This window comes from Pelmatolapia mariae, linkage group LG15 (assembly GCF_036321145.2).
Source record: "Pelmatolapia mariae isolate MD_Pm_ZW linkage group LG15, Pm_UMD_F_2, whole genome shotgun sequence".
Classification (NCBI taxonomy): Eukaryota; Metazoa; Chordata; class Actinopteri; order Cichliformes; family Cichlidae; genus Pelmatolapia; species Pelmatolapia mariae.
In genome coordinates, this window is record NC_086240.1 from 37,296,834 (window position 1) to 37,307,656 (window position 10,823).

Here is a 10,823-nt window from a genome sequence, read left to right on the forward strand (position 1 = left end):
AGAAGGAAAGGATGAAACAGAATGTTCCTCTTATCGACCTATTGCTTTGTTGAATTTGGATATGAAAATTTTCACTAAAATTTTGGCAAACAGATTAAATGGACATGTTGGATCAATTATCCACCCGGATCAAACTGGGTTTGTCCCCCAGAGGTTTTCCTTCTTTAATGTTCGAAGATTGATGAATATTATGTATCATAGGCACTGGGGGGCTTCCAAGATCGCAGTACTGAGCTTAGATGCTGAAAAGGCGTTTGACCAGGTCGAGTGGGCCTATATGCTTCGGGTACTGGAGAAGTTTGGTTTAGGCGAACAGTTTATATCATGGGTTGATATAATATATAGGCATCCCTCTTCTTCCATTCTTACTAACCAAGATAGGTCAGCGCCTTTTTTTTTACACCGCGGGACACAACAAGGCTGCCCTTTGAGCCCTTTGCTCTTCGCAATTTCTATTGAACCTCTTGCAGTAGCCATTAGGAATGAGCCCTCTATTGACCCTGTCCGATTGGGGAATATCAAGCACTACATTTCTTTATATGGGGATGATGTTGCTTTGTTCTTGTCAAATCCTGAGCGATCTGTTCCTGTACTTTTAGATGTGGTGAGGTCGTTTGGGGAAATCTCAGGTTATACAATTAATTGGCAGAAGAGTGAGTTTGTGGCTTTAACTGCAAACTTGGATGTTGATTTTTTGAAAATTTTGCCTTTTAAAATTACAGACAGATTGAAATACTTGGGTGTTATTTTGCCTAAGGATCCTAAATTGATCTTTAAGTTGAATTATCTTGAACAAGTTGAAAAATTGAAAAAGGACATTGAGAAATGGAGGGCTCTCCCTATTTCCATGGTAGGTCGCATTAATGTAATCAAAATGGTTTCCCTTCCTAAATTTCTATATTTATTTTTAAACTTACCTATTTTTTTGAATAAGCAATTTTTTAAAGTGATCGACTCAGTAGTATTACCATTTGTTTGGGGCTTTAAAACTCACAGGATATCAAAAGTTCATCTATGTAAGTCTAAATTTAAGGGTGGAGTTGCTCTGTCACTGTTTCAGTTTTATTATTGGGCTGCAAATGCTAGAACTCTTGTTTACTGGCAGGAAGGGTACAAAAAGGTCATATCTGCCGATACCCCCCCGTGGGTGGTCATAGAAAGTGGTGGGGTTGAGAATAGTTCCCTCCCTGCTCTTCTTTTTTCGTCCTCTAATCCGCGAACCAAGGTCAATAACTTTATAGTTTCGAACTGTGTTAAAATCTTTAGTCAGATCAAAAAAGGTTGTGCTCTACCAGACACTTCGATCCATACTCCAATATATTGTAATCATGCATTTCCACCCTCATGTTTAGACGCCTCGTTTGAGGTCTGGACACAGAAAGGTATTATTACTCTCAAAGACTTATATATTGACAGGCAGTTTGCATCATTTACTCAGTTGCAGAACAAGTTCTCTCTCCCTGCGTCACATTTTTTTCATTATTTACAGATAAGAAACTATGTTCGTCAGAGTATCCTTAATTTTCCATCTCTTCCGGAAGAGGGGTTAATTTTTACACTCCTGAGTTCCCCGGATTCTAAAAAGTTGGTTTCTGGTTTTGTGAAAGCTTTTTCTGAGTATTTAAATCTTAAATCTGACTTTTTGAAGACGGCATGGGAGGAGGAGCTTGGTTTGCAAATTGGAGATGAGGTGTGGGAGAGGAGTCTGTGTAGGATCCATTCTTGCTCTATAAATGCAAGGCATCAGTTAATTCAATTCAAAGTGCTTCACAGACTTCATTATTCAAAAACTAAACTGCACAGGATTTTTCCTTCTATTAGTCCGATATGTGATCGTTGTAAGCTTGGAGAAGGCTCTCTCACTCATTTATTTTGGACTTGTCCCAAATTGCATAACTATTGGTTGGACATTTTTTAATTTTTTTCTGATATCTATAATTGCACATTAGAGCCGGACCCAGTAATTGCATTGTTTGGATCTTCCTCTTCCCTTTTACACCTCAGCTCTGCTGCACAAACTACAGTTTTGTTCGGAATGGTAATTGCTAAGAAAATTATTTTGACTCTCTGGAAGTCGGATATTGTACCTCAATTCAAAATGTGGCTGACAGAACTGACTGCTTTACTGCATATGGAGAGAACTAGGTACACATTAGCGGAAAAACTTAGTAATTTCTTTGATGTGTGGCAGCCAGTTTTAGACCACGTATTAAAACAAAGTCCTGTTTGATCGATCACCAATAACCCAGCTTACCACCTTAGCGTTTTATTTCTGTTTATTGTCAGTGTTGAAGTAGTATTTTTGTCGTTGCAGTGTAATCTTTTGCCTTATTTGTGTGTTTTTGCCCTTGCTGTTGTGTTATCTGTTGTTTTTGGTTTTTTTTGTTTATTTTTATGTCTCTTTTTTGTCCTTATATCAAAAAATCTCAATAAATATACTTAAAAAAAAAGTCTGAAAGCTTAGGAGAAACATTAATACCTAAATATTTAATATTTCCAGAATGTAGCGGGGCAGAAGAAGAATTATGGAAGGAGCAGTTAATGGGAAGAACTGTAGATTTTGGCCAGTTAATTGAATAATCTGAAACTCTTGAAAACCAGCTTATTAGAGTAATTACCTCAGAAAGGTTGGTTTGTGAGTTTTGCAGAAAAAGCAACACATCATCCGCATAGAGACTGATTTTATGTTCTACGTTCTTACATTTTATGTTGTAGCCTGTCTAAATGCTGCCACTAGTGGTTCGATAAAAATTGCAAAAAGTGAAGGGGAGAGTGGGCATCCCTGTCTGGTGCCCCTCAGGAGACAGAAGCTGGAGGATGTCTGGTCATTTGTCCTGATACAAGCTGTTGGGGAATTGTATAATATTCTTATCCAGTTTATGAAAGAGTTTCCAAAACCAAATTTGTGTAAAGTTGCAAATAAAAATTTCCAGTTAACTCTGTCAAACGCTTTTTCTGCATCTAGAGATAATATTATGGTTTCAATGTTTTTACTGCATGAGTAGTCTATTAAATTAAGTAATCTAAGAGTGTTTGTTGATGAGGTTTCACCTTTTATGAAACCAGTTTGGTCAGGATGAAATAAAAGGGGGGTTATTTTCGCTAATCTTTTTGAGAGAGCTTTGCAGATTATTTTGAGGTCTACATTTATAAGAGAAATTGGACGATAGCTTGAGGGAAATAAAGGGTCCTTGTCTGGTTTTAGTAGGAGACTAATGTTGGCAGAATTCATATTTGGTGGTAGTCTGCCATTTTCCTTGATTTCCTGCAACATTCCGTGGAATACTGGTGCCAAAATTGTCCAGAATTCTTTGTAGAATTCTGCAGGAAAGCCGTCTGGACCTGGAGCCTTATTATTGGGCATACTTGTCAGGGCTTCCTGGAGTTCACCTGGGATCAGTGGCGAATCCAGTGCCATTGCTTGACTGTCTAGTAATTTTGGAAGAGTTACGTTGTCAAGAAACTGATCAATTTCATTTTTAGACAGGTTTATTTGTGGTGAGTATAAAGTTTCATAGAAATCCCTAAAAATGTTGTTTATTCTTCCAGGGTCATATATTGTGTTCCCCGATAGATCTTTAACAGCACATATAGTTGTTTTTTCTTTATTTATTTTCAACTGGTTAGCTAGAAATCGACCGGATTTGTTACTGTGTTCAAAATTCTGCAAGCGAAGTCTTTGTACTAGGAATTCTGTTTTTTTATTAATAATTTCATTTAATTCTAGTTTTGTTTTGCATATTTTGTTCATTATTTCTTGATCTTGGTCAGACGCGTAGGCTTCTTCTAAGGATTTGATGGTTTTTTCTAATTCCTGAATATTTTTGTTTTCTTCTTTCTTTTTATGTGATGAGAAAGAAATTATTTTACCTCTCATCACAGGTTTCCCTGCTTGCCATAGAACAGAAGCAGATGTTCCGGGAGTGTCATTAAAGTCTAAATATGAAGTCCACTCTTTTTTAAAATATTTAATAAAGTCTTCATCTTTGAGCAGTGATGTGTTAAATCTCCAGTTTTTACTTGGTGTAGTATTATTCTTGTGCATTAGTGTTAAAGATACAGGAGCATGATCGCTGACAGCTATAGGGTGAATCTCAGTGTCTGAAATGTCACTCAGCAGTGAGCTGCTGACCAAAAAATAATCCAGACGAGAGTAGGAGTGATGAACATGTGAGAAGAAAGAATATTCCTTACTGGTGGGGTGAAGGGAGCGCCATGCATCGCAAAGGCCATAGTCGCTCATATACTGTTTGATTATATTTGTAGACTGCCAATTACGCTGAGTTCCTGTTGTGTTGAGCCTATCCATTTCTTCATTTAGTCCAAGGTTGAGGTATAAACAATGAAAGGTGGTGGTGTTCAGAGAGTGCACTAAAAAAACCGTGGAAGAATGAGGGATCATCAACATTTGGACCGTATATACTTACAATGCATAGCTTTTTGTTCAATATTGATAGTTTAATAGTTAGAAATCTACCCTCTGGATCTATAACTGTATCGAGTACTGTGAAATTAATATTTTTATGTATTAAAATTGCTACTCCCCTTTGTCTAGAATTATAACAAGCTGAGAACACATTAGGAAACTCAGGTGTTTTAAGTTCATTCGAGAGGTCTGTGGGTCTCTTGTAAAAGCACAACATCTGCCTGTAGTTTTCTGAGTTGGTTAAATATTTTTAACCTCTTTTCTCTGGAGCCAGCTCCATTTACATTCCATGTAACGAATCTTAGGCTACGTCCACACGTACCCGGGTATTTTTGAAAACGCAGATTTTTCTATGCGTTTGCACCTTTCGTCCACACGTAAACGGCGTTTTCGGTCACTGAAAACGGAGATTTCTAAAAACGCCTGTCAGGGTGGATATTTTCAAAAACTCCGTTTTTGCATTTACGTGTGGACGAGAAAAACGGAGAAAACGCAGCGTCAAAGGTGTGCGCCTTTTTTGACGTCACACTGTGCGCCACGTTTTGTTTCGGTGAAATGAATTTCTACAATACTGTTACTGTTAATTGTACTCTCTGCAGTGTTTACATGCTTACATATACACACACAGTTAACTGTCCCTCCACACATAGGACTCGGTTCTGATTCTGTGCCCCATCTTTGTTTACTATTTCCCACCCAGGCTTCTAGACTTCTGATTGGCCAACATTTCTACACGGTTAGGAATATATCGCCACCTGTTGCTTTGGCATGTTCCTAGCAGCGTTTTCCTTCATTTCTGCGTTTACGTGTGGACGGGATTTTTAAAAAAAACGAAAACGGAAAATCTCCGTTTTCAAAAATACCCGTGTACGTGTGGACGTAGCCTTAGTTCACCCATAGATGTCTGTGTATAACTAGGGGTGTATGCTGTGTGTGTTGCTTAGACAGGTGGAGAGAGTACATCACTTGTTCGTAAATAAAGAGAGTGAGAGAGAGAAAAAATGTGTGGCGAGATGCTCCCTGAGTCTGACTATGTGTGTGCATATTTACTAATATGAGTACGTTTGACTTAAGTGTGTGTATCCTGTACGGCTGTGTGCGCTGTCTGACTGATGTAAATGTGCTGCCGTTGGGCGCATGACTGTGCGTGATCCTGCTGTGCATATGTGTCGAAATAAAGGATGTTGTTTGTGGATGAGTGTGGAAGCAGGTGATCGAAGCAGTGAAAGAAAGAAAGAAAACAAGGACAAGGGTCCTTGGGGAAAAAGAGAAAAAAAAACGAGAAGGAAAGAAAAACCCGGAAACATTCCAATCAAACCATTGACGGAGAGTGACGGTGTTAATTCTGCTATAAAAATCACACTTAACCCTCATGCTCCCCTTCGGGGCAGCCCCAGACCCCGGGGGTCTCAGAGTACCCCACCCTCAGTAGAGACCGGTGAATGAAAATGTTAACCCTCATGCTTCCCTTCGGGGCAGCCCCAGACCCCGGGGGTCCCAGAGTACCCCAACCTCAGTAGAGACCGGTGAATGAAAATGTTAAAAAAAACCAGAATGATCATTTGGGGTCGAAGAGTGCCCCAGAGCGATTCTAATGGGTTCGTCAGGGGATCGGGAAAGAAAACGTAGCACTTGGGGACCACGCACAGAAGCTGCTGTGGCACCATGGGGGTCATTGATACCCCAGTACATGAAAATGAAGCATAATCACAATAATAATAATAATAATGATAATAATAATAATAATAATAATAATAATGAGAAGAAGAAGAAGAAGAAGAAGAATACAACACACAGATGCTTCTGAGTTTTATTTTATTTTATTTGAAATTACACTCACGATACAACTGAGGCAATCTGGAAGGCAAAATAAAAGTCAACAACAGGGTTGAATCAGCCTTTCAAGACAAACGAATCTCAGTAGATATGTCAAGAACAGGTTTACATGAAAAAAAAAGAAGGTTTACATTAAAAAAATATCAACAAACTGTCTGTGTTTCAGGCACTCGGTGCTGTACAGCGCCTCTGGTGGCTGTGAATACATGATATAAATCTCACCGTAGGATGCGTGCATTGAAAGAATCAGCCTTTTGTTACAAACGAATCTCAGTAATCTCCTTTGTAACACTCTGTGACCAGCCGCAGCTGGCCGATTTTCACCACATCCTCTCCCACCAGTTTGTCGCCCTCTGCCTCTTTTCTGAGACAGCTGTCGGTGAGAGACTCGGGCGAAACGTCCTCTTTGAAAGCGTACGCATCCCCCAGGATGGTGTTTCCGGACGCACTCTTTCTCGAGCCTGTTTTACCGACCAGAAGGAGTCTCAGTTCTTCACGGGTCGCAGAGCCTGCGGGGTTGGGGAAACGATGGTTACATTTGAATCATTCTAGAAAAAAACAAAACAAAACATGAAACACTACGTTACACTAGGCTATTCTTTTGTTATCTTTGTATCGATGTTGACAGCAAGCAGTTTGTCTACATAAAGCGAGTACCACAAGCAGCACACAACCCTGGGATTGCACTTTACCTTTGTATCGATGATGACAGCGAGCAGTTTGCCCACGTAACGCGAGTAGCACAAGCAGCACACGTCCCTGAATCCGGCCTTTGGTCGCCAACATTTTCAGTAAGCTAAGAAAAGGAGAAAGGAAAAAGAGGTAAAATTAAGGCACATTCAGGGAAAGTCTTTCAGATCAGATTACCAAGTTAAACCACACTGAAAATACGCGTTGAATAAACCATGACCCCAAACTGGTCGGTTGTCCCACGTGTTTCCCCGTAGCTACTCCGGGCGCGCACACAATGAGCCCTGGTTTCGCGACGCAGGCGTAGCAACAACCTCCTTCTCCTCCTCACTGCCTCGTGTGTGTGTGTGTGTGTGTGTGTGTCTGTGTGTGTGTGTGTGTGTGTGTAGGAGGTACTGGGTTCCTCAAAAATGGTGGTGTTCGCGTAACCCGCCCTCCGCAGACCTAAGCGTACGCTATCGAGGCACTTGAGAACGATGTAGAGGGAGCAAGGATGAGGAGGAGGCAAGGAGTGTCTGAAGTCCAAACGGAGGGCGGTGTTCGCGTAGTAGGCAGGCCACAGAGCTGCTCTTTCACTAGCGAGGCGCTTGAGAAAGATGTAGAGGGAGTAAGGAGTACGAGGAGAAACGGAGAGCCCGAGGTCCAACTAGAGGGCGGTGTTCGCGAAACCGGCCATCCGCAGGCCTAAGCGTACGCTCGCGAGGAGCATAAATGGAGGGCCATGTTCACGTAATGGGTAGGCCAAACGGCTGCTCTTTCACTAGCGAGGCACTTGAGAACAATGAGAGGGAGCAAGGAGGAGGAGGAGACACGGAGAGCCCGAGGTCCAACTGGAGGGCGGTGTTCACGTAATAGGCAGGCAAAACAGCTTCGCTTTCACTAGCGAGGCACTTGAGAACGATGTAGAGGGAGCAAGGAGGACGAGGAGCAACGGAGAGCCCGAGGTCCAACTGGAGGGCAGTCTTCGCGTAATAGGAAGGCCAAACAGCTTCTCTTTCACTAGCGAGGCGCATGAGAACGAAGGAGAAGGAGCAAGGAGGACGAGGAGCAACGGAGATCCCGAGGTCCTCACCGAAGGGGGTGTTCGCGAAACCGGCCCTCCGCAGACATAAGCGTACGCTAGCGAGGAGCATAAACGGAGGGCGGTGTTCGCGTAATGGGCAGGCCAAACAGCTGCACTTTTACTAGCGAGGCACTTGAGAATGATGGAAAGAAAGCAAGGAGGACACGGAGGCACGGAGAGCCCGAGGTCCAAATGGAGGGCGGTGTTCGCGTAATAGGCAGGCCAAACAGCTGCTCTTTCACTAGCGAGGCGCAGGGGAACGATGTAGAGGGAGCGAGGAGGACGAGGAGGCATGGAGAGCCCGAGGTCCAACTGGAGGGCAGTGTTCGCGTAATAGGCAGGCCAAACAGCTTCTCTTTCACTAGCGAGGCGCATGAGAACAAAGGAGAGGGAGCAGGGAGGACGAGGAGCAAAGGAGATCCAGAGGTCCTCACCGATGGCGGTGTTTAAGAAACCGGCCCTCCGCAGACATAAGCGTACGCTAGCGAGGAGCATAAACGGAGGGCGGTGTTCGCGTAATGGGCAGGCCAAACAGCTTCTCTTTTACTAGCGAGGCACTTGAGAACGATGTAGAGGGAGCGAGGAGGACGAGGAGCAACGGAGAGCCCGAGATCCAACTGGAGGGCGGTGTTCGCGTAATAGGAAGGCCAAACAGCTTCTCTTTTACTACCGAGGCGCTTGAGAACGATGTAGAGGGAGCGAGGAGGACGAGGAGCAACGGAGAGCCCGAGATCCAACTGGAGGGCGGTGTTCGCGTAATAGGAAGGCCAAACAGCTTCTCTTTCACTAGCGAAGTGCATGAGAACGAAGAAGAAGGAGCAAGGAGGACGAGGAACAACGGAGAGCCCGAGGTCCAACTAGAGGGCGGTGTTCGCGAAACCGGCCATCCGCAGACCTAAGCGTACGCTCGCGAGGAGCATAAACGGAGGGCGGTGTTCGTGTAATGGGCAGGCCAAACAGCTGCGCTTTCACTAGCGAGGCGCTTGAGAAGGATGTAGAGGGAGCAAGGAGGACGAGGAGCAACGGAGAGCCCGAGGTCCAACTGGAGGGCGGTGTTCGCGTAATAGGCCCTCCGCAGACCTCAGCCTACTCTCGCGAGGAGCATAAACCGAGGGCGGTGTTCGTGTACTAGGCAGGCCAAACAGCTTCTCTTTCACTAGCGAGGCGCATGAGAACGAAGGAGAAGGAGCAAGGAGGACGCGGAGCAACGGAGATCCCGAGGTCCTCACCGAAGGGGGGTGTTCGCGAAACCGGCCCTCCGGAGACCTAAGCGTACGCTAGCGAGGAGCATCTGAATGATGTAGAGGGAGCAAGGATGAGGAGGAGGCAAGGAGTGTCTGAAGTCCAAACGGAGGATGGTGTTCGCGTAATAGGCAGGCCAAACAGCTGCTCTTTCACTAGCGAGGCACTTGAGAGTAATGTAGAAGGGGCAAGGAAGACGGGGAGCAACGGAGATCCCAAGGTCTTCACCGAAGAGGGTGTTCGCGAAACCCACCCTCTGCAAACCTAAGCGGGACAAGGATGTAGAGGGAGCAAGGAGGACGAGGAGGCACGGAGAGCCCGAGGTCCAAACGGAGGGCGGTGTTCGCGTAATAGGCAGACCAAACAGCTGCTCTTTCACTAGCGAGGCGCAGGAGAACGATGGAGAAGGAGCAAGGCAGACGAGGAGCAACGGAGAGCCCGAGGTCCTCACTCAGGCCCATTTACGCGTAACCCAAGGCCCATCCGGCAAAGCGCTCACCTGCGAGGAGCAGGAGAACGGAGCAGAAGGAGGTCGCAGGACTAGGAGGCAAAGAGAGTCCGAGGTCCTCACTTAGGCCGGTTTACGCGAACACTGCCGAGAAGGAGACGACGATGATGATGATGATGATGATGATCTAAAGTTGAGAGTTGTTTTTCTCCGGCGGTTCGGGGTCCTTCCAGACCCCAGTGTTTGTCATCGTAACTTACGAATGTGCATTGGGGTTGCGAAATACCCCATCGCCATTACTAAGGGGTCACAGTGTACCCACGGAGTAGAGAGCACTACCGGTCCTTACTTAGGCCGGTTTACGCGTAACCCGGGGCCCATCCAGCAAGGTGCTCGCCTTCGAGGAGCAGGAGAACGGAGCAGAAGGAGGAAGGAGGACCAGCAGGCAGGGAGAGTCCGAGGTCCTCACTTAGACCGGTTTACGCGTAACCCGGGGCCCGTCCGGCTAAGCCCTACCCTGCGAGGAGAGGGAGAACCGAGGAGCAGGAGGTAGGAGGACTGGGATGCAGGGGGCGTCCGAGGTCCTCGCTTAGGCTGGTTTACGCGAACACTGCCCTCTGCAAAGCTAAGCGTACTCTAACGAGGAGCGTGACAAGGATGTAGAGGGAGCAAGGAGGACGAGGATGCACGGAGAGCCCGAGGTCCAACTGGAGGGCGGTGTTCGCGTAATAGGCAGGCCAAACAGCTGCTCTTTCACTAGCGAGGCGCAGGAGAATGATGGAGAAGGAGCAAGGAAGACGAGGAGCAACGGAGAGCCCGAGGTCCTCACTTAGGCCCATTTACGCGTAACCCGAGGCCCATCCGGCAAAGCGCTCACCTGCGAGGAGCAGGAGAACGGAGCAGAAGGAGGTCGCAGGATGGAGAGGCAGGGAGAGTCCGAGGTCCTCACTTAGGCCGGTTTACGCGAACACTGCCGAGAAGGAGACATTGATGATGATGATGATGATGATGATCTGAAGTTGAGAGTTGTTTGCTCCGGCGGTTCGGGGTCCCTCCGGACCCCAGTGTTTGCCATCGTAACTTTCGAATGGCGGTTCGGGGTCCCTCCAGACCCCAGT